The sequence below is a fragment of the Polypterus senegalus genome, chromosome 6 (genome assembly GCF_016835505.1).
Source record: "Polypterus senegalus isolate Bchr_013 chromosome 6, ASM1683550v1, whole genome shotgun sequence".
Classification (NCBI taxonomy): domain Eukaryota; kingdom Metazoa; phylum Chordata; class Cladistia; order Polypteriformes; family Polypteridae; genus Polypterus; species Polypterus senegalus.
The window spans coordinates 104,223,394-104,245,445 of record NC_053159.1 but is presented as its reverse complement, the minus strand read 5'-3'; the positions used below and the strand labels follow the sequence as shown (position 1 = coordinate 104,245,445).

The 22,052-nt window shown below is 38.4% G+C and overlaps 1 protein-coding gene across 2 annotated transcripts in view; it reads right to left on the bottom strand.

Moving 5' to 3' along the window:
• Positions 1–21,014, bottom strand: part of akap1b (A kinase (PRKA) anchor protein 1b) — a 107,288-nt gene extending 86,274 nt beyond the window's left edge. For both annotated transcript variants that reach the window (XM_039756672.1, XM_039756671.1), the window contains exon 1: positions 20,911–21,014. The gene's annotated coding sequence lies outside the window, so the exon portion shown is untranslated. The remainder of the gene's footprint in view (positions 1–20,910) is intronic.
• Between the last annotated feature and the right edge of the window lie 1,038 nt (positions 21,015–22,052).

Below are 22,052 nucleotides of genomic sequence, written 5' to 3'. Positions count from 1 at the left end.
GCAAAATAATAAAGCAATGCAATTACTAAACAATGCTGGGCCACAAAGACAACACCAGCAGGCTCTAGGAAAAATAAGTGAATATGCCACAGATACCATTATAAATGCTGTCAAAGTGTAAACTAAAAACATCACACTGCTATCTAAAAAAAGTGCAGTAAATAGACTAGGCCACTCTTTACAACTGAATGACATACACATGAGAGCCACTGCTTCTTTTAGACATGCCCCAATAATCCACTTTCTAAATAAGCAGCAGACAGAGACCTTTAAATAGAAAGTCAATATCAACTTCCTTTTAACTACTATATACTGTAGTGCAAGGCAGACATATGGAGAATGCATCAACACATGTAAAGATTCAACTTACTACCAAGAGAATCTCACAAGCAATTAACCATTGGTCCTAGGGAAGGTAGAGTGCACATTTAAAATTGACTGCCACATGCTGATTTACACAATACAAGTCACTCTTGACAATAGAGTTTAAATTTCAACACTAACAAAGTATATCCTGTTTTCAGGAATTCAATAAAGCAGACTACTGCGATATTGCTTATAGTGACAATGTGTCTTCATGACACAAATGCTCTATTTATTATTTGATTTTATTGTATTGTATTGTATTGTATCTGCAACATTGCCCTACTGCTGCCCCGGCAAAACAGGTTTGTTGTTTGGCTGCTTTTCCATTCATACACTATGCAGCAGAAGGGACAGAGATAACAGCTACAGTTAATCATATCACAAAACACACTTTTGCCTACTTAACTCGCTCCCTAAAAGTACATGTACTTCAGTGCTCAGATAACTACACTGACCAATAAATCACACCAAGAGAGACAACCGTCCAGTATAAATCCTCATTCATCCTTTTCACACTGTCTCTATTACCAAAACATTAAGAACTGGTAATTAAAAACAGAAGCCTACGTAGCTTTCTTCTGTGCAAATCATTCAAAGTTTGTGCATCAGGTATGGGGGTAAACTTCATACTGGCTCTTTTTCCAAAACCCCATTAGTTTCTTCAGTACCTGAACTCACTGACTTTCTTAGTCATTCTTACACACTGCACAGATCTTTTGCGGCTCCATGCTTCATCCCTACGCTTGCACATATGTGCCACCCGCCTTGCCTTACTCTGCTCACCCTGAATCCTTAAGCATATCCAAGGCTTTTCTACAGCCACAAACCCAAGCTGATAGGTTTTAGCAGCAGTGACATCTGGTTGAAATACGCTTTAAGTACTTTGTCTGTGTGACCCCGTTAGCAGCTCCTGAGAGTGCGTTTTATGGCCAGCTTCTTCAAGTACCCTCAATCCACAACCTGAGAAGCATATCCCCATCAGGTCTGGAACCATTGTGCACTGTCCCAATGACCTTTAAATCAGTTAGTATTATTGTATGAAGTCAAATATTCAGTACGATACTACTTTTATAGAACTTAGTAAGGTAAAATATCTATTCAATTAAATAAAAATCTGTGTGATTTTAATAATGTCACTGTTAAATAAGGCAGATGTTGCTTCAGTGTTTATTGGGATTAAAAGTTCAACCTGGTTTTCACCAAAATATCACAGCCCTCCTCACAATTTCATGTGGCGCCTGTTGCAGACTCTTCCCTGGCATCGACCCTTTTAAAGTACCTGTCTATACCATACAAATAAGGATTTAAAAGGTGGTTGAACTTCTTGTATTTTGGATGGAAAATACAAGTTGCCCAGTCACAAATATAGTATTTGCTACACTGGTGAATATTATAATCAAATTATAAACAAATGCCTGCATGCATCACATAAACTGTTACAGACATGAAAACAAATAATTTGGTTTAATAAATTGCAATAATTATAAATGGTGTAAATCATAACAGTACAACATACAATATGTATGTATATTATGATCTCTGATTAGTGCAGTAATGAATTAAGAGCTCTGTCTTTACATGTTGTCTTCTTTCAGCTGCTCCCGTTAGGGGTTGCCACAGCGGATCATCTTCTTCCATATCTTTGTCCTCTGCATCTTGTTCTGTTACACCCATCAACTGCATGTCCTCTCTCACCACATCCATAAGACTTCGCTTAAGCCTTCCTCTTTTCCTCTTCACTGGCAGCTCTACCCTTAGAATCTCTCCTCTGCACATGTCTAAACCAATGCAATCTCGCCTCTCTGACTTTGTCTCCCAACCGTCCAACTTGAGCTGACCCTCTAATGTACTCATTTCTAATCCGATCCATCCTTGTCACTAGGGATGCACCGATATGGGAATTTTGGGCTGATGCCAATATCTGATAATGTCCATGTACTTATCTGCTGATGCCGATATACATATTTATAACATATGGAGAAAAATGAGACGATCTGTCTGGACAAGAATTACAGGCAAAGTGAACGTTTGTATAACAATTTTGCATACCACATTTAATCATTAAAAACAAATATCTGCCACATTTGGCTGGCTACCTGTTGGTTATATGGGAAACAGTTTTGCAGGTTGTTGCTTTAAATAACACTTTTCTCTTTCTTTATGATGGAACAAATACGACAAATTCAACAATAATCGAAAAAATAAACTGAAAAAATGATACAATACACAATGAAATAAGCAGTAATACTTTTGCAGATTATTTACAACCATTAAAATGGCTTCTGCTCAACCACATTTGGCTGGCTATCTGATCCTTCGTTTTACAGTCTACAGTATTAAATACTACATAATACTTTTTTCTTTCTTTTAGATGGAATAAATGTAACCAATCTATACTTTTACAAAACAGAAAAGTGTACAACGGTTAAGAAATAAATAACCTTTTATCTGGAGACTTATTCTTTTCTATTTTTTAAGCATGATGGGGAGGTTTTTTTTAATGAACAAGAGCATCTCTGCCTTGTCGCAGGAAATTCTGTTTCTCTTTTCGTCGATCACACTAGAAGCCAAACTAAAATCTCATGCTGTCCATGCTAGTACATGGGACTGACAGGAACTTGCATGCTACTTTGGCAATGGTAGGAAACCGACTCCAGTTGTTATTCCAGTATTTCAGTGGATTTTCATTCCTCGGGATTGGTGCATCAGAAAGAAATCCCTGCACCTGCCGAGTAGCATGCATACATATACAGTATTATATTCAGTGTCATCTTTCATATCTAAAAGATGAATCTGCATTTTGGCTTTAAACAGGGCTGTCAGATTATGATTAGAATCCTTACAATAAAAATAAGTATATGGCATTTGAATTGAATGCATGTCTGTATTGTATTTGCTGTTTATTTGAAACACTTAATAGTTTTGCTTTTCACTGTAGATCATGATCTTCGTACAAGTTGCTCATTATTGCTTAAGAGACTCGGGTGAAAACAGTGGCTTCCATGAATGTGATTGGCTCTCCCACAAAAAGCAACGCAAAGAGAAATAAGACACGCACTGCAGTGGCATTTTCTAACGACAATGTACAAGAGAAAAACAAACAAAATTGCCAGTGATTTCTCAAACAATGTAAATGCAGTCATTTTTTTTTTTTCCCCTAGAGGCCAGAGGACCTTATATCCCTGTGTCTACTTTTTATAGTAAATAAACTGAAGCATTGTGACCCTTTATGTGCTTTACAAATGAAATAAGTGTATTAAATGTTACTTTGTGGTGGTCTTAAGTATTTTGTGTATTATAATCAATTATTTAGTAGACAGCATTTTTCAAAGTAATAAAAAAAAAACGTAAAATGAGTTTAAGTATTTATTTACAAAACTATTTAGTTAACACGCACCTAACAAAAATATGAAGCAAAGAAGCATAGGCTATAGTTGGCTTGGTCAATTGATGAAAACTGCCGATCTTTAAAATGGGTATGTTTAACACAGAAGATGCCGACTGTTTAATGACTAATAACAATATGGGTTAACAATTCAGAAACACGTATGGGCTGATCCTAAAAAGTTATGTGCAAAAACAGATCTGTAAAAATCTCACAATAGTGTCCAGCACGACTTAAGTAACATGAAGCCAAAGTTAGTGCGAGGTAAAACCAATAACCGTTCTTTTACTTAATAGCCTTTGCAACACTGCGTGTGTTGCCTCGTAATATTACATGAACATCCTCTTTGGGTATTTTCCATGTTTCAAACATTATTTTAAGCGCCACAGAGAGTGCAGCATCCATGTGTGATCCAGAGCATTCTTAAATGTGCAAGATTGCTTTCTGCAATTCAAACTTTTGGTCGATCCACTGAGCAGTTAAACTAAGCATACTAATAGCATTTGTATTAGATGTCCATGTATCAGTGGTAAAGCTTATGGCTGTGACATTTTCAGCAAGGAGTTTGTGCACATGACTTTCCACAATCTTATGTAACTCTGGAAGCACTATGTCAGAAAAATAACAGTGACTGGGTATCTGGTAACAGGGCTTGAGATGCTCGAAATCCCGTATCTTCAACAACAGAAAATGGCTGATCGTCCACAGCAATAAATTCCATCACCTTTGTAGTAATTGTTCGAGCTTTAGAGTTATCTTTACCAAATTTCTTTGATTTTTCAACTGCAATTTTTGATTTTGTGCACGGTGGCGCAGGATTCTCCTCTTTTGCTCTCTGAGGAATCTCTATATATAATCTTCATTTGGATCTTGAGCTTTGTTTGTCCGCGAATGAATTAGAAGAAGAAGCACTAGATGGCAGTAGAGAGACAGCTAAACATAGGCACTGCATTAAGAATCTCCTTCAGGCTTATACTACTGAAGACTTTAGTACGCCAGTCACACCTCAAAACACAGACATTCAAACTAAACAAATTGTTGTGCTTTAAATTAACTAAAGAGATCTTCATTTAGATCTTGATCTTTGTTTGTCCGCGAATTCCACACATGCGTAGACCACCTTCCAGTTTAGTACGTTGTTACTCACAGATGTCAACAATGTGCCGGAATAACGAAAGGGGTGGTGGACAGTGTTACGCTGGTTAGCTCCTGAGGCCTGGTTAGAGAATGAGATTGCCGAAGATAATAGGTACGTGCCTACGTAACATATGAAAGAAAGAAAGAAAGACAGTGGATAAAATGAATAACAACATAACAGCATGTTCCGGAAATTATTATTGTTATGTTGTAGCCGGTGAGTGCTGCGCGTCTCACAGTTGTATCGTGGCTTGCTCACATGTCAGTGAAGTGATCCCTATTTATGCTTTACAGAGCCTGGATACCTATGTGTCCCCCTTTTATAACCATTGCTCTGTGTATATAGCCTTACTCTTTGGTTTGCCACAAAGCAACCTGCGAGATTAGAGAAAGGTTGATAGGAAACAATAGCGTCGTGAAAACGAGATGGACTGTGAACGGACAGAAGCAGAAATGTTTCTACACCACCACATAATTACTATTCGGACAGTGATTCTGAGTAGGCCATTCCTATCGAATCAATTATGAAGGGTTTTCTTTTGTAGTTTTGTTTCCCTTATAAAAAATCATAATGCTGTGCGACGAAGGGCCCAGTTCACAACTGGCAGCCGCGTTTAAACAGGGAGCCCTTCACAGACAACTTTAACACGCGCAACATTGTTGGACGCACATGGCTAGTTCTGTATATTTGTCAGGATGGCGTGTCTTCAAGTGTGTAATTTAAGTTGGTGGTATTAAAATTTCGCACTTTGCTCTCTCCGCACAAAACATTAGTCAAACAAGTGTTGCAAATAGCATACTTTGTCGTTCTCACTCACTTTGAAAAACTTCCATACTGCAGACATTTTCGCACAGTAGCCCAGCGTCACCTAAACATCTGGCAAATCCAGAACACAGTGAATGCATCATCAATATCAGTTTGAATTATCGGTCAAATTTAGTCATTGGTCTGATGCCGATAAAATTATTTTAACCCATTATCTGCCGATACAGATATAAATCCAATATTATCGTGCATCCCTACTTGTCTCATCCAACGCAAATCTTACCATCTTTAACTATGATACCCTCCTGCACTGTCTCCTGCTTTCTGGTCAGTGCCAGCTGTCTGTCTTAAAGCTCTGTCTTTACATGTAAACTCAAATATTAGTAGAAATGGTTACAAAAACATGTTATCTGAGCTGTATGAGACTTGTTGAGAAATGAGGGCGGAGTGGTGGCTCTGAGGCTAGAGATCTGCAATGGCAATTGGAAGGTTGTTGGTTCGAATCCCATAAATGCCAAAAGGGACTCTGCTCTGTTGGGCCCTTGAGCAAGGCACTTAACCTGCAATTGCTGAGTGCTTGTACTCTGTATAGGAAACGTATATACGTCTATATGAGGCTGATCTTTAATCTTTAATTGAGAATTTAGTGAGAGATCAAAAATTGTATTTTGCGTCAAAATAACTGCAATATCAATTTAAGTCCATATCACCTAACACTAATTACAAGTTGTGTTTGCATTACTAAAAAGCTAGGAATAAGAGAGAATTGAATTCGCTGCATGTGTGGCCTGTTATTTGTTGGAATATTACTTTAGCAGAAGTGAAATGCTGGTAGCCCTGCAAGTTGATTAGCACATACAAGTAAAACTTAACCTTCCTTTGTACATGTGGCAATTAACCTGTATACCTTACATGCTCAATGCGCTGATTCATAGCAAGGTGAAACATTTGCCCAACTTGCAATATACCCTCTGCCCATTGTTAATAAAGGGTACGGTAAGACATTTGCATAGCTCTAGACTGTTACATACAGAACAGAGTGACTGATATACTACAAAGGACTTCAGATGTTAAAAAGTTCTTTTACTTCTTGTCCTCTTCTAATTCCACAAAACAGTCTTATAATTAACTGCTACAGATTTTTGACTTCTATTTCACTTGACAATAACAGACTTGGGAAGTCTTGTACCTAGGACTTGCATTATAAAGCTTTCCTCATACTAACACACATTTTGTCTTGAGCTGGTAATAGGTTGCTTGCATTACCAGTTATGGAACCAACAGTTTTCATAAAAACTTTTTAAATTCAAACTGTGTTCACAAATACCAACACAAAAAGACATTTCCCTTAAACACTGTGTATGCTTTATTGCTAGGATCTAGAATAGGCGCTGCTGTTTAACGCTCTATCCTCTACTTCTTTACTCCTCATTGCATTAAGAAAGTGCATGCTGTTATTTATGGTACCTATTTCTTTTATTACTCAATTGCCATTTGAAAAACTATTCAATGTCTAAAACCCAGATTTGTTTTAACCTTTTAGTTACAGTATGTGTTATGCACTTTTAGGCAACCTACATTTACAAAGGTAAAATTTAGTTTTCTTTGAGGCCAATTAACATAATACCAATATAAAAGAAATTAAGTCTTTTCTGTTGTACCACAGATTTACATTGCTATGCTGTTTCAGACATTAAACTGGCACACCTAGTTAGTCTATAAATTTCAAACATCCTTTAGTAACTAGTATTCTGGCTAATTGATATAATCAGATGAAAAAAATGTAACAATGAAAATAAAACTATATTTTAGTTTTTTTTAATTTGTGCAAAATTTCATGGAGCTTCTTAGGAGCATACTTGCTCTGTTTTTTTTTATTTGATTGAGTTTCACTTTAACATTTCTGCTTCCTAAATAAAAAAATAGAAAGTGAAACAGTTAAAATGCAGTATATTAAAAATATAAAAAAAACTTCAAAAATAAAATATGTATTCAAATTTTATTTTTTCATATTGTTGTAAGGGAGAATGTTGAGGCTGAGACAGAACATACTAGAGAATTGTGTACAACGGTCATCTTAACTTTCCCATTAATATTTAAGTAAGGTTCTAAAAAACTCGATGTTGTACCATGTTTTAATATTATTTAAAAGCAAACACTCCAGATAAACAACTTGCTTTAAAATTACATCACACAGGCTTAACCGAAGATACAAAGATAACCCCCTATGGTATATTGCCAGAGTCATAAGCAGCAGCTTGATACTGTATCTTGTTCTCTGTCATGAAACTGCCGTTTCTCAGTTTCAGACTGTTGCCTTGTCCACAGCTCACTGTTGGCTGGTATTATAAATCATTAAACATTTAGCAACAACAGTAAAGCATCAAAAGCTGTTCTCTTAACCCATGTCTATTTAACACCACTTGCAGGCAGAACTGGAAAGCTGTCAAGCTACACCTCATCAGCTTTCATCAGTGTTCACATAAATATCCACTGCTGAATAGCAGGACAAAAACAATATCTATTATTCACTAACTACGAGGTAGCTGTGCATAGGAACACAAAGAACAGCAAGCCAATTTGATACACATTAAAGTTGACTTATATACACTATATTGATCACTTTAACTAAAAAAAGTAAAATCCAAAATTACTTATAACATCCAAATGCAATGTAAAAAAAGCAAAATACTAAAATTCTTAATTTATAGAAATTCATAGAAAAATGTTGAGAAGTTAGATATTAATAAAATTACAATAAGCCAAGCAATATGAATTGTTGGACTTGCTACTTTATTAGTACATAATCTTTTTTCCAGTATGTGACAGGGTATTAGCTGGTGTTCCTCTATAAGATTTTTCCTTATGTTCTGTATTAAAGTGTTAAACATTTTTATAATTAAACTACAGACAAGTGTTTCCTGTTCATTTGTATTGACAAAATAAAATTGTGGGCTTACTGCCAAGTGACAATGAAAATACTAAAATACTAAAAAAAAAAAAAAAAAGGAGACAATAACTTTGAGTAATGTTAGCATTTACTCCCCCGGGTGGAACTGAAGAGTCACATAGTGTAGAGGAGGAACAATCTCCTCAGTCTGTCAGTGGAGCAGGACAGTGACAAAAGTCTTTCACTGAAGCTACTCCTCTGCCTGGAGATGACACTGTTCAGTGGATTGACAGGAGTTTGCTTAATGCCCGTCGCTCTGCCACAGATGTTAAACTGTCCGACTTTACTCCTACAATAGAGCCTGCCTTCTTAACAAGTTTGTCCAGGCGTGAGGCGTCTTTCATCTTTATGCTGCCACCCCAGCACACCACCGCGTAGAAGAGGGCATTTGCCACAACCGTCTGGTAGAACATCTGCAGCATCTTACTACAGATGTTGAAGGATGCCAACCTTCTCAGAAAGTATAGTCTGCTCTGACCTTTCTTACATAGAGCATCAGTATTGGCAGTCCAGTCCAATTTGTCATCCAGCTGCACTCCCAGATATTTATGGGTCTGCACCCTCTGCACACAGTCACCTCTGATGATCACAGGGTCCAAGAGGGGCCTGGGCCTCCTAAAATCCACCACCAGCTCCTTGGTTTTGCTGGTGTTAAGATGTAAGTGGTTTGAGTCGCACCATTTAGCAAAGTCTTTGATTAGCTTCCTGTACTCCTCCTCCTGCCCGCTCCTGATGCAGCCCACAATAGCAGGGTCATCAGCGAACTTTTGCACGGGATAGGACTCCGAGTCATATTGGAAGTCTGATGTATATAGATTGAACAGGACCGGAGAAAGTACAGTCCCCTGCGGCGCCCCTGTATTGCTGAACACAATGTCAGACCTGCAGTTCCCAAGACGCACATATTGAGGTCTGTCTGTAAGATAGTCCACAGTCCATGTCCATATTTTTTATATATTTATATATATATATATATATATATATATATATATATATATATATATATATATTTATATATATACACACACACACACACTATACTGTATAGTTCTGAATAATCTTTAATCATTAATTGAACTACAGTTGTTTCTGTTAAAATACAAATTTACACAAGCGTGTGCTTTTTTTTCAGCATAGCAGCTAAATATTCCTAACTCTTTCAAATTCTTCTTTAACTTTTTTATTCCAAATGAAAATAAGAGCTGCTGTACTAAACACAAGCTCCGTCACTGTCCAAACAAGCAGAGTTCATTTTATTAAAAGGACATCATAAAACGGTCTGAATTCATCAAAGTAGCTTTTCTCTCCCTCTGTCCGATTGTAAGGGATCACTCCTCAGATTCCTGTTTTTCAGTTTTTTATTCCACTTTCTTTAATGTAATAAAAGTTTATATTACACATGTCTCTCCCTCTCTGGTAACTTCTTCCTTGATGCTCTCAGTTTATATGAAATTATCAGCAAAAAGATGTGCTTGCTCAACTACTGTAACTCTTTGCATAAAGGAGCACTGCACCTAAATTACTGTAGTTTAGAAAAGCAAATGCTGATTTAAAAGACAAAAAAAAAACTTAATTGGCCAATTTACCAATCGCCAGTCAAGTCTCTTGTAGTAAGAATTGGCCATTTCATGTTGGCAGCCAATCCACTAAAGCATCATTACAATCATACAGCCCCTTGCTCAAATCGTAGCAAAGTTGATACTTTGGAAAACTATTCTGAGAATTTGTAAGGGAGTCTTGTTATTGGTCATTCCCCGCAATTGATATTCATATACAGGTACATCTCAATAAATTAGAATATCATAGAAAACTTAATTTATTTCAGTAATTCAAGTAAAAATGTGAAACTCATTAAATAGATTCATTACACACAGAGTGATATATATTTCAACAATTTATTTTCATTTTGTGGATTATGGCTTACAGGTAATGAAAACTCAAAATTCAGTATCAGAAAATTAGATTACACAAGACAAAAAAATTATTTTTAATACAAAAATGTTGGCCTTCTGAAAAGTCTGTCCATGTATGCACTCAATACTTGGTTGGGCTCCTTTTGCATTAATTACTACTTCAGTGTTGGGCCTGGTGTCTCATCTTCCTCTTGACAATATCCCATAGATTCTCTATTGAGTTTAGGTCAGGCTGGCCAATCAAGCACTGTGATACCATGATCATTAAACCAGGTATTGGTACGCGGACATTGGACTTGATAAAACACAGTGGACCAACACCACCAGATAACATGGCTCCCCAAAATCATCACTGACTGTGGAAACTTTGCACTGGACCTCAAGCAACTTAGATTCTGTGCCTTTCCATTCTTCCTCCAGACTCTGGGACCTTAATTTCCAAATTAAATGCAAAATTTACTTTCATCTGAAAAGAGAACTTTGGACCACTGAGCAACAGTCCAGTCCATTTTCTCTTTAGTCCAGGTAAGCCACTTCCGAAGTTGTCTCTGGTTCAGGAGTGGCTTGACACAAGGAACGTGACAGTTGTAGCCCGTGTCCCTGGTACGTCTGTGAGTGGTGGCTCTTGAAGCACTGACCCCAGCTGCAGTCCACTCCTTGGGAATCTCCCCCAAATTATTGAATGGGCTGTGCTTCACAATCCTCTCAAGCTGCGGTTATCCCTGTTGCTTGTGCACCTTTTTCTGCCACATGTTTTACTTCCACTCAACTTTCCATTAATATGCTTGAATACGACACTCTGAAGAGCCAGCTTCTTTAGCAGTGACCTTTTGTGGCTTTCCCTCCTTGTGGTGGGGTCAATCACTGTTTTCTAGACAACTGTGAAGTCAGCAGTCTTCCCCGTGATTGTGTGGCCTACTGAACCAGACTGAGAAACCATTTAAAGGCTCAGGACACCTTTGCATGTGTTTTGGGTTAATTAGCGGAGTAGAGTGTGACACCATGAGTCTACAATACTCAACTCTTTCACAATATTCTAATTTTATGAGCAAAATGAAAAGAAATGCTTCAAATATATCACTCTGTGTGTACTGAATCTATAAGTTTTACTTTTTGAATTGAATTACAGAAATAAATTATTTGATGATATTCTAATTTATTGAGATGCACTTGTAATGTGTAATCCGCAAAGGCAATCAGATGCAACAACTACAGTAACATGCCGTTCTACTATTATATAATGCAACATCGGCTTTACTCCAAGTTAACTTCCTTTAGTGTCTCGTGTTAAGCTGTTATGATCCCAAATAAAGTATTAACCCTGAATAATACCCTAGACAGTATTCTGCTGCTGTCTGCTGGATAAAACAACATTATGCAACAAAAAAGTCATTAATAAAGTTTTGCTACTCCATGGTAACTCAAACATTATTAAATGGGGCAGAGCCTGCAATCAAAGCACATAAATGCATGTAAAAGAAAAGAAGTAAAGACCGTTTTATAACAAACTATACTGAACCATTAGTTGAACCAAGCGACAGGGATGACAATGCAATTTGGTCAGATGTTGACAAGTATGGTGAAATTGATGCATAAAGTACTGTATGACCAAAAAGCTGTGATCTCTTGGTGCCTTCAATCATATAAAGCTGCAGCAAGGTGCAGGATCTACGTGGCAAAAAAGCAAAATAATTGCAATCAAGTGGAAGAACGATATTAGCCTTCTAAGCACTGTTCAGAGTGCAGCATCTATTAATACTCATGTTAAGGAAATGTGGAAGTTACTAAGGTTTGTGCTGGGATTACCTACAATAATGCATGGGACAGGTCAATCCTGTGGATCAGACACTAACATTCTACCCTCATGTCCAAGTAACAGAATGATGGAGTGTGGGGTAAAAAAAAACAAAAATAAAAAAAAACTATGCATCTACTGCCCTGATTGCAATGAGAACACATCACACATGTAGGACATGTACTAAATCGCTACAGTAATGTACAGCAGACACACCTTTCCTACTGTATTTTGAACATTTTGGTATATGTGTTACATGTAATAACATTTATTTTTTTGGCTCATTTTTCCAGGTGTAAACTTAATGTTAAGGAGTATCAAACGTGTGCCTGGAATTTGTTTTCCTGGCGCTGCTGATATAAGTGATACCACCCAGGGTTGAGAGGGGGTGCTTTCTCTAACAGTATCTTTCTTTTGCATCCATTTTCCAACCCACTAAATCTGAACACAGGGTCACGGGGGCCTGCTGGAGCCAATCCCAGCCAACACAGGGCACAAGGCAGGAACCAATCCCAGGCAGGGTGCCAACCCACCGCAGGACACACACAAACACACCCACACACTAGGGCCAATTTAGAATCGCCAATCCACCTAACCTGCATGTCTTTCTTTTGCAGTTTCAAGAAAATACCAACGTGAGAAGGAGCCTAGCCCCAGCAGGCCCCACCCATTTTGTTCATACACTATAAATGTGCGCAGTGCCAGAAAGGTGGCATCTCATTTTGCCCAGACCCTCAATGAGGACACAGCTCCTGCTGACAATCATTACCAGGCTGACAAGAGCCAACTTTGTTTTGTGCTGTGGCCATTATTCTGCAAAATGCTGCATTGCCAATTAAAGTGGGTTGCCCAACTGGTGCCCCAATAAATTTTTCTGGCTTTCAGTGGTGTGCCCAACAGGTCACAGGAGTTCAAGACGAGAAAGCAAAATGAACAATGTCAAATATTGGGCACTATCAACCACAAGAGTTACATAATTCAAATTATGTTGTAAAAATTAAATAGTTCAAGCCATGATTCAAACAGTTTTTGAAATGTTTCAAATTCCTAACAATTTAATTGAGTTAATACTGCACACGCTTCTTTTTATATAAAAAAAAAAAATCCAGCTTGTCGTGAATATTTAGAAATATAGCCGAGGACAAACAATGGAAATTGGCTTGGCAGATTATACTGTGAACAAGTCATATGTTTGCTAACTAGTGATGGCCTTCAGCGACTCAAAAGTGGCTGAGAAGCAAGGAAGTGGAGTCAGTAGCTCAATCCTTTGACTCCGACTCCTTAGTTTCCGGTACTTCCGAAACCTCTGTATTTAATATGCTAATTTACTTTCCATGTTGACTGAAGGAAGGCAACATACACATCATTTAAAACCACAGAACTAATGTCTAGGAAGCTAACTCTCTACCGTATTGGCCAGTTTAAACAAAAGACAAGAATCCCTGAACACATATCAGGCCATAGCACACACCTATACCTACATCATTACACTTGTTTACGCTCAAATTAATTTGTTAAACACATATTTTCAATAAAATGAACACTTTTTGTAATGTACCATAATCCAGATTACAATATGTGAATGTCAGGTTGTATAATAGCTAAGCTGAACTTCACACAAGTAGTAACACAACTATGCACTTGGCTTTATTCTCACATCACAGAAGTACTTAATTATGACTACTGTTTGTGAAATGGGACATTTGAACTTGCAGTATTTTTTTTCTTTACAATTTAAATTTATTAGTAGTCGGTACATTTTTGCCGAGTCCAACCCCGACTCCAGGTACCCAAAATTGTCTCTGACTCCGAGACTCCAACTACACAGCCTTGCTGAGAAACACTGCTTCAGGTGTACAGTATGTGTCTATGCGTAACTCTGTGCCCTGGACTACTAGCTACTGTCCAGGGCTACTGTCCCCATAACTTAGTGCAGGAAGAAGCTGGTAAGAAAACGTATGTACGCAGTTTATTCCAGATATGAAGTGGACGAAAAAAGCAAAATTAGATTACTAAAATTTTCTTTTCAGTGACTGAAAACAGAAAACGATTAATCAAAACCAGAATACCAAAATAATTATCTAACTATAAATTTGGCAAACTATATATTTGACATCTACTTTGTGCAGAGTAAAAGTATTTTTTTTCCAACAATGTTCACAAACTGGTTATTTCACTTTTTATTGACTATATCACAATTCTAGTGGATCACAAGTTTACAGACTTCAATAACTGTGCCTTTATGCAGCTTGGAAAATTCTGGAAAATGATGTCAAGCCTTTGGGCAATTAAACAATTAACCTCCGATAGTCAATTAGGCTAATTGGAGTTAATACGTGGATGGATGTATGTTAAGGCCTACCATCAAACTTGCTGCCTCTTTTCTGGATATAAGGGGAAAATCAAAAGAAATCAGCCAAGACCTCAGAAAAAAATCGTGGACCTCAACAAATCTGCTTCATCCTTGGGAACAACTTCCAAACACCTGAAGGTTCCATGTCCATCTGTACAAAAAAATAATATGCAAGTATAAAACACCATGGGACCACACAGCTGTCATACCGCTCAGGAAGGAGACGCATTCTGTCTTCTAGAGAATGATGCACTTTGGCATATGTGGAAATCAATCCCAAAAAAAACAATAAAGGACATTGTGAAGGTACTGGTGGAAACAGGTAGACAAATATCTGTATCCACAGTAAACAAGTCTTATATAAACAAAACCTGGAAAGCTGCTCAGCAAGAAGAAGCCACTGTTCCAAATCCACCATAAAAAATCCAGGCTGAAGTCTGCACTGGTACATGAGGACAAAGATCTTTCCTTCTGGAGAAAAGCCCTCTGCTCTGATGAATCCAAAACTCGAACTGTTGGGTCGTAATGACCATAGTTATGTCTGGAGGGAAAAGGGTGAGGCTTTTAAGCCAAAAATCACCATCCTAAACATTAAGCATGAGGGTAGGAGCATCATATTGTGAAGGGGTACTTTGCTGCAGGTGGGACTGGTGCACTTCACAAAACGAATGACATCATAAGGAAGGAAAATATCGTGGATAAACTGCAGCAACATCTCAAGTAGCAAATGGGACTTCCAAATTGACAATGACCCCAAGCATACCTCCAAACTTGTGGCAAAGTGGCTTAAGGACAATAATATCAAGGTACTGAAGTATCCATCACAAAGCCCTGACCTCAATCCAAATGAAAATTTGTGGGCAGAACTGAAAAAGCTTGTGCAAGCAAGGAGGCCTGCGAACCTGTCCCAGTTATACCAGCTCTGTCTGTATGGAAAGTATTTTCTACAAAAAGGAAAATTATAAAAAGAAAAAGCAATCTATCTTTTGTAATTTCATTTTAAAATCTACACGCTGAAAAGATTATAAATAAAATGACACGATTTGCAATTTCAAAGTCTATGCACAACAATGCTGCAAAAATTAAAAATAAAACAAGCATTTGCAACTTAATTTTTAGCCTGAAAAACAATGAAGCAGCAAAAATGGAAACTAAAACGCAAATAAGCACCGCTGCCATCTGCTGCTCATTGAATTTTCATTTTCCAGTTCTCAACATGTAAATTGTAATACGTCAGTGGACAGGCTTTGAACATTGACTTCCCACAATTCCTTGTTCTTCAGCTGTAGCCACTTTCATTGATGCAATACTTTTCACTTTAAGTACGATTAATTCACAAGATTTTGATCTTTTCTCCTCCTTACTACATGCTTCACAGGAAAACTCTCAAAATCTGAAGACCATACTAACTGTAGTTTTGAAGTGATTAATGTGCTATTACAATACGACACAAATCAGCCTTTATAATGTCATAATTTACCCCACTACAGTTTCAGCACATCCTCCTCCATCCCACTGCCCTGTAGCTAATTGACGACTCGATCGGACTCTGTTATAACTTTTTAAAATAAGGTGCTACGGCAGCGATTATTTTATTCACTATGGAGACCTCCTTAATCCATAACTTTCATTTAATTCATGCTTCTTTCATCATTTATAAGATTTTAATACACCTCATTGAGAAATACAGGTCATATTTGTTAGTAATAGATCTATCAATTAATGAATAAGCAAAATACTCCATGTGTATTATTGCAGAATCAGACTTTGATTTATCGAACTCTGATTCTGTTGCAAATGATCTGGAGATTGAAAACGAAAGTCAGGTGCCTGCATCAGCTGATCAGCCCCCAGCTGCTTGTGATGCTGATGTGCCTAAAGCAACAATCAGCAGGGAGGACCACACAGACAATTTTCAAATTCCAAATTTGATGTTAACAGCCTGGAAATTGAAGACAAAAGACAGGTTCCTGCATCAGCTGATCAGCCCTTAGCTGACTGTAGTGCTGAAAACGCTCGAGTAGCCGACGTGCCTACAGCAACGTTAACCTTGGGAGGGCTACACAGACACAAATTTGTGAGAGCCAAGCTGACAACTGGACTTCATCAAATGGCACGCTACCAGAGACTACGGATTACCCACCACTCGACTACTTCAAGATGTTTTTTCCAGAAATAACCTTTCAGCTTATTAGTAAGGAGACAAACAAGTACGTATTAAGTATGTGAATTTACATGCTGTAGGGGCTCATAGAACATGAAACAGTCACATTTGTCATAAATAAGTATTTTCTGTTCATTCATGTGTGAAACCGTTGCTTTGTGTACTTTTAAACTTATTTTGGAAAAATATTCAGAACTGGGAGAAAAAGGGAAAAAAATCTAGCCCTAAAAGAGTTAAGAAATGTGATTAATAAGTACAAATTGAAGTGTTTGTCGCACAAAATCTGTTAAAAAAAAAAAAAAAAAAACAGTTTTATATTTACATAAACGGAAAGCAAAATGAAATGATTGGACTTAAAATATACTTTTCAAGAACAGTGTAGATTGTTCTGGGCTTTGAAGAAATGTGCATTACATTGAAACTGTGACACTAAACACAAAAACAAACACACTCAGCGATTGTGAAGGGTAAGGTTTTTAACATCTACAATATAATAAAAAACTAAGGTCCGTGTGTCCAGTCCCACAGAGCAATCTGATTGGTCAGTGAAGCTCTCAAACCACAAACAAAGAAGGGCAAGTGTGAGACACATGAGGAGTAAAGGAGTAGATGGCGTGCTGAGTCTCGCTGTCAAAGATGGGAAGTATAAAAACCGACAAGAGGCAAGCAAGGCACCCCAAAAAATAATGAAGAGTCTGGGAAGTGGGCTATAAGAGATCATGCCCAAGAAAATGAGAGCCGATGAAGAGCGGTTTATACACACACACACACACACACACACACACACACAAAGACTGAGGAGATGAGGTGAAGGTGCACATAGGGGAAGAGGTAGTAAATATGTAAATTGTTCTTCTACAGGTACCATAGCTAGTAGAATATATTTTAAGAAACAAGTTTCAGTTCTGTTACTTTTCTTGGACAAGTTACTGGACATGACTTGACTTATGCACCTTGGATTCAGGACAACATACACTAACAGAAATAATTCAAGCTTTACAAAAAAAGCAGGTAAACTTCAGGCATTTGTTTATTCTCCTCTTTTGCCCTTTTTATTTTTTAATTTAACTTTGCTGTGTTAAAAAAAATCAAATTTTTAAAAAGGAAATAAGGGTGTCTTAATGTTTAATAAATCATTCAAAAAGATGGAGGTATATATCTATTTCTTATTGACAAGTCGCATGGCACTGGGAGTTTGTGGAGCGATTTGTGTGGGTTTTCAAAGCAACTATCCTTCCTGATTTACTGAACTTTAGTTCTACATGTAATGGATGACTGTCATCAGTTGAGAAGATTTCCAGTTTCGTTAACATTGCCCTCTGCCATACACTAGTCAAATCATCTCCATCAGCCCCAATAACTTTAGCTGCATACTTTGTAATCTGCTGGAGTTTTGGTTTGTCAGACTATTAAACCAGGCAATGAAACTGAAAGTGGTCACAGACTGGATCAGACTGCGATAAAAGGACAACATGAGGTCCTTGTCTACTTTAAATAGTTTTGAGTTTATGGAGGAGAAATAAGCGCTGGTTGCATTTTGAGAATATTTTTTTTGTATTTGTATTTCAGTTAAGATTATCTAGGTAAGTTCCTAAGTATTTATATTCAGTCACTATTTGTACCTCCTCTCCCAGAACTAAAATAAGTGAACATACAGATTTGTCTCTTAAAATCAAATATTTATTTGGGGTTAATCTGAAATTAACAACAACACAAACCATTGCAAACACTTCAGTTGTGACATACATATTAAAAATCACATATACACACCAGTGTATGGTGTACAGTAACTGCCACCACCTAGTATCAAACCCATCCCATAAAAGCCTCCAACCAAAGAGTGGCAGACAAAACTCAGTAAAGTAAAGAACACAGCCACACTACAGGCTAAATGGCAATAGGGACAGGGCACAACATTAAATGACCCAACATTCACTGTGTAATATTTACTGCCCAGCAAAAACTAACTACCAGGGACTGGTTAATATTAGGATAAAGGGAAAACAGAACACACTGAAGACGAGTGCAGGATACAGAGCCATTCACCTGCATGGGATATTAACAGTTCTGCAACTGAATCTCAAATTCTGAAGCATCCAAGACCTAATACAGAAATCTCAGCAAAATTCAAACTGACATGGCATCAGACGGTTATTGACTGAAGTTAAATGACACCAGGATGAGTAATGCTAATGTTCTGACTACTCTGCAAGATGCTGACTTTCTAACTACACTTCCAAAACATGTTTCATACATTTTGGATTGAGCATATCAGTGAAAGCAGTCACACTAAGAGATCTCTATATCATTCATCACAAGAAGCACTCTGACTAAAGGGTTTTTTAGCTGTGATGTTCACAGAGCACAAGCACAACTTCCAAAACAATTACAGTATACACACACCCATACACCCCTTTATTTGGATTAAGTCCATCCTCTCATGTGTTATGCGACTTTCCTATGGGGAATCCAGTTTCTGATTAGAGTGTGAAGTCGAGCGCTTTTGTTAACTAGCAACTCTAAACAAGCTCAAGTTGAGTAGGTGCCCGACGTTTGCTCAGGAGCTTTCCTCTTGCACTCAACGATTAACCTCGACAAACAGAACTGGAAAACATGCGCAGGTATTGACATGGGCCGGAGCTTGCATTCAGAAAACTGAGTAAAGATATTAGATTCACCCTGAGAATACCTGTGACAATATTTCTTTTTCCTCGACCTTCTGTAAAACACGTTCTTTCCAATCATGGGCAAATAAGATGTTATCAGTCTTTACATGCAGCAAAACAAAAAATACAACTCTGGAAAAAGTATTTTAGCAACTTAACTATCAAACTGCAATCAACTCTCTCTTAGGGCAAAGGAACTTAATACATCTGATTCAAAAGGAAAAGTGGCCAAGTGTGCCCTCCGACAGGTTGCACACAAGGTCAAAGGTGCTAAACCGTTGAGATCGTGTCCTTGATAGAACGGATCAAAAAAGAAATGAAAAGCGCGAATTGAAAAGTAGCCGAAATCCCCGACCTCGGGCTCTAAGGTAACTAAACTTGCACCATAATTAACTTGCTTAAATGCTTGTGAAAAATAAAACACGCAAACCAATTCGCGCTGGAAAGGTACTGTCGTATCGGACGCATACATAAATGTGCTGGTGTTCACCTTACAGGCGAAGGACAAAGGTAACGACAAGAGTTTCTGGATAGAAAAGTTTAGTGTTCGCTTTGCAAGTTTAAACCCACCAAACTTGGAACATTCAACTACTTTTTAAGAACAGGACGGAGGAAAACGTCAGGAGCCGAACACCGCTGGCCATTCTTTCGATGAAGTCCCACGAAAGGCTGCATTCGTGAAAGGCGGCGAGGCTCGGGTTCTCACAGGAAGTCTGGGAATGAACCTGGCCCTTATTTGGTCTATGATGAGCCACTGAAAAGGAAAGGGCACCAAAAAAAAAAACCACCAACCAGAGGTAAGATATTCTCAGACTTCCAATAAATCGCGATTACAAAAACAGTGCTTAGTAAGTTTAAAGAAGTTGTTTGCCACTGTTTTTACATTCTGCTATTGAAACGTGCACAGCAACGCGACCGTGAGCTAAGCGCCAGAGGCCTACAAAATAAACAGACCAAAGCGTGGGGTGGACACCGGTGGGCACCTCGACCTTGGGGGCTCACTGCAAGGGGTCACCGTTAACTGAAACACGCCACTTCGAACTCAGCGAAGGGCACATGGGTCGCGAGAGTGGCGTGGATCCTGCGCCGTATTGTGCTCCGCCTCCTCAGCGCGACCCGACAGACAGCGAGAGCGAGCGACACAGATAAAGAAAGCAAGTAAGCAAGCAGGCCTGGGCAGGGAGTGAGGAAGCCGCCGGAGTCGCCGCCGCTGCCACTCGCACATTGGGGCCTCAGCCAGCACTGGTAACGGGACGGGGCACCTGCGCCACCATGTTCAATGTCAAGGCGCACAGTTGGTCTTTCGCTTTCACAGGCACTGCCGGGAATACACGGCAGCAGGTATGAGAGACAAGCGCACACTTACTCCATCCCGCTACTGCTACTAAGCGACTCTCAAAGCAGATTATACTCACGGGTTTAGTCTGCAGCGTGAAGATAAGTGTCGCCCGCTCCTCCCCACGTGCTGCCTCACGGAACAGACACAACAGCTGATCAAACCTCGCGAGCACACTCGCTCCGCCCATTCCGGATCATCACGCCTCGCGAGACTCTGCTCTTCGTCAATATGGCGGAAAAAAGAAAGGATGTGACGACGTTATGGCGGGATTTCCGATTTAGCTAAAGTTAGTAGTAATAAAAAGAAAGACAAAAGAACGCACTAATTAATTATCAGCGCTGAACAGTTTTAGTAGATCAGAGAGACGTGAATGTTTTTATTGATCACTGAGCAGTAATTTTGGTGACTGCTGGGTCATGGTGTGTATGAGTTTTACTTAAAAATTCCAGCTCATGCTGAGGGAAATGCATTGCCAATCATTTTGCCAAACAGTCTCTGAGCAGTAAGGTCATTGATTTTGCCATGTCTTTACCAACAAGGGAGGCAAAATCTGTAACTGAAAAAAATCCATTCAGAATATTTAGTGTATTACTGGAATGGAGGAGGGGGTACTTGTTAAACATCCATAAAGAGGTGGGAATAATAGAAAAGAAATAATACTGACGCAGATTAGAATTAGTCTGGATGGAATAAAACATTTAAAATGAAAAAGCTTCAGGCGTGTTATCACTGCAAACGTGCTAAGAAAAGTGAATAAGAAGATGAGATGAGACAGGCTATTGCAGAAACTGTAATGAGCCAGAGAATGGGCCGCATGCTTTATTTGACTGTTTGTCCTACAAGGTCTGTCGACAGGTTTCTTTGTAGAATGTTTTAAAAAGGACTTGCCATCACATGAATACATTCTTGTCTATTTGACCTTTGGGCTTTAAAATATATTAACCATATTACTTATTAAAGACGGGTAATAGAATAATGCTGTCTGTCTTATATATAAACGTCTATGCGTCTAAGTGTGTGTGTCTGTCGGCTTAGCCACTAATAACACAAGCAGGGCTAGCATGTCAGCAAAATGAAGAGAGACAAAGTCGCTAACATTGGCAAAACGGTATCCCTTTTACTTTTCCTCCCGCCGCTAATGCACAAGTGATGCGAGCACGTCGGCAAAATGAATCCTCCTAGGAGAGAGATGCCCAGAGTAGTTCCTTTCAATTACCT